This window comes from Callithrix jacchus, chromosome 4 (assembly GCF_049354715.1).
Source record: "Callithrix jacchus isolate 240 chromosome 4, calJac240_pri, whole genome shotgun sequence".
Taxonomy (NCBI): Eukaryota; Metazoa; Chordata; class Mammalia; order Primates; family Cebidae; genus Callithrix; species Callithrix jacchus.
Genome location: NC_133505.1, coordinates 40,459,846 through 40,463,048, shown reverse-complemented (window position 1 = coordinate 40,463,048; position 3,203 = coordinate 40,459,846). Strand labels below are relative to the sequence as shown.

Here is a 3,203-nt window from a genome sequence, read left to right as displayed (position 1 = left end):
GTACCTGCAACCATGCCTGAGCCTAGCCTTGGTGAGGGGAAGAGAGGGTGGCCTCTCTCCAGGGCTTTTACACCCCCAGTCCCCAGGGTTGGTGGATTTAGCTGGAGTTGTGCACCAGCTCTTCTACAAAGTCGAGCAACCTGAAGCTCAGTTCCCCTGCAGGGCACAATCCGGGAAGGCTTCCTGAAGGAGGCAAGATTCTAAGGGGCCTTTGAAGACATTTACTCAGCAAATCCTGGACTCAGGTGAAAAATAAGACCTAGTGAGCTTTTGCCCAGAGCTTACAATTTATAAAGGACTCCCTGGTTCACTCTAAGTTTAGCCTTCTTAGTGACTGATGATAGGAGTGGGGTCATTAGGAGCCCATTTTACACTTGAGGAAACCAAGGCTGGGGGGCCCTAAGAATAAGAGGCTTGTTGCCAAGGTCATTCAGGCATGGTCAAGGCCAGAATTCCCAGTCTCCCTTAGGAGAAGGAGCTGAAGGAGCTTGCCTGGGCCACAGGGCTTGGGGAGCTGAGGCCTGAGTTGGGATGGGTGGGGCTGGGGAGTTGGGCTGGCTTCTCAGTCACCAGTTAATTGAGGCTAAGGAGGGCTCTGGAGGAGGTGGGGGGTGGGAGGAAGAGCTGGGGTTGTGGGCTTAGGTACACAATTACTTTCCTCTGTTGTCGTGGTGTCTGAAGGCTTCTTTGCATATGCAAATGAGTGCATCCTCCCACAATTACACAGTAATCAGGAGCAAACTACATTCTTGCTGTTTACTTTCAGTGTCCTTAATTAATCCAATTATTAGACGAATAATGAAGCTTGTTTGGTGAGAAATTCATAGCAAGAATGGACAAAGGGTTGTATGTGTGTAAGGTGTGGGGGCAGGGAGGTACTGCCTTTACCCAGAAATAGAGACAGTCCCAGGGTTTCCCCTCAGCACTCTCTCCTGCTCAGCCTCGCTCGCCCCTGTCCTCTCCAATTTGTCACACACACCCCAGCGCCACCCCACCTTTCCCCATTCCACCATTCCCAGCTTCCTCTTACAGCTCATCACCTTCGCCATGAAGCCTCTGTGGATGGGAAGGCAGCCCTTAGTGTTCTCCAGAGCCCCTTGAGGGGGTACTAGAATCCCAAGCAAGACCAGAGGTCTAGGTTCAGCCCCAGGCCTCCCACTGCCTTTAGGGTCAATTCCAGGTCCCCTAACTCCCACTCCTTCCCATCCACTGCTCTCCCCAGACTGTAGCCAGGCAGTGCTGCAAAGTCAGCCCTTACCCTCCCAGTCAAAAGGAACCTCCCACAGCCCATGGGCCAAAGGGGTGTGGGAGGTTCCCTCTGTGGTTGTGAAACCACCAGGCCCAGCTTGAGGGATCACTAAGATTATATACATTTATAATTTTAGCAGCGATGGTCTGAGCCTGCACATTCTCATGCTGGCAGCAGTCCAGCATTTCTGGGCACCCCAGGACAGTGTTCATGTCCCACAGATCCATCCTTGGGTCATTGTAATCTGACTTTTTCTATCCACCTGCTTTTAAGATCTTTTTAGGTTTCTGCAGTTGCTTTTTTTTTTATGGTCCACTGGGAGGCAATCTGCAGTTTCACTATGATGTTTGTAGGTCTGGATTTCTTCTCATTTACTCTGCTTAGAATCCTTTATATTTCCTTCCCATGGTTTATCTTTTTTATCATTTCTGAAAAATTTCTAATCAACACATTGTTAAATACTGCCTCTCCCATTCTCTCAGTGATCTCCTTTGAATTCCTAGATGACATCTGTTAAACTCCTCTTTCTGTAATCCGTATTTTTATTCCTGTTGTTCATATTTTCTCTCTGTGCTGCATTATAGCAATGATTTCTTCATATTTGTCTTCCAGTTCACTAATTATCTCTTTGGCTGTATCTAATATGCTGTCTAACCTATCTATTGGGTTTTAAATTGCAACAATATCATTTTCATTTCTGAATCTATTTGTTCATTTTGATAATTTGCCTGGTTATCCTGATAGCATCTTTATTTCTTTAAACATTTTAAACATGTTACTTAAAAAAGAAATATTCTGGGCCAGATGTGGTTGGCTCATGCCTATAATACCAGCACTCTGGGTACTTGAGGCCAGGAGCTTGAGACTACCAACATAGTGAGACATAGTGAGACCCTGTCTCTACAAAAAAGAAAAAAATGGCTGAGCATGGTGATGTCAGCCTGTCATCCTAGCTGCTCAGGAAGCTGAGGAAAGAGGATCACTTGAGCCTAGAAGGTAGAGCCTGCAGTGAGCCAAGATCACATCACCATTGTACTCCAGTCTGGGCGACAGATAGAGATCCTGTCTCTAAAAAATATACACACATGCATGTGCGCACACACACACACACACACACACACACAGTCTGATTATTCCAATATCTTAAGTCTTGAAGGTCTACTTCTGCCATTTGTGGTTTTTACTGACTCACTTGTGATCTGTTGTTTCCCTGTACGCTTTGTAATTCTGTATTGTAAACTCGAGCTTAGCTGGTCTCTATCCATGGGAATCCTGTTTAGCAAAAGTTGAAGGTGTGTCCCTCCCAAGAGAATTTGCTTTTGCTTCTGCCGGCCAGGGGGCTAGGTGCTACCAACACACCTGGAGTTAGTTCCATCACCTGGCATTTCCTGGAACACACGTAATGCAAATATTTACGTGAACCCCTGTGCGGTCAGGCTTGTGATTACAAAATTTAAAGAAGGCTTTTCTTTTTCCTACAAAGAGCACATGCCAAAATCGACAAATGTTCTTATCACTTCCCTTTGCCACTGAAAGGATGTTTTTCTCTATCCTTCCACAAAAAGTGTAGCCTTTTGAGAATCCTGGTTTTTTTATGGAGCTCTCAATTATAACTCCCCACTGCCCTAGGCCCGCAGCCCTTCTTCCCTGTGGGGCCTTTTACAACCAAGCCTCTAGGCCTGTGGTTCGCCAACTGGACAGTTTTGTCCCCTGGGAGACATTTGGCAAAGTCTAGCAACATTTCTGGTTGTCACACTAGAGGAGGAAAGTGCTACTGGCATCTGGTGGGTTGAGGCCAGGGGTGCAGCTAGACATCCTCCAGCGCACGGGACAACCCCTTGCAACAAAGAGTCATCAGGCTCAAGACCCCTGTCATGCTGCTGTTGAGAAACCTGATCGGGCTCTTGCAGAAGCATGATCTGCAAACCTCCTGAGGCCTTCCAGCAGCTTCCGA

General features: G+C 47.1%; 1 long non-coding RNA gene across 16 annotated transcripts in view; it reads left to right on the top strand.

Moving 5' to 3' along the window:
- Positions 1–3,203, top strand: part of LOC128931277 (uncharacterized) — a 189,570-nt gene that overhangs the window by 142,456 nt on the left and 43,911 nt on the right. The window lies entirely within an intron of this gene.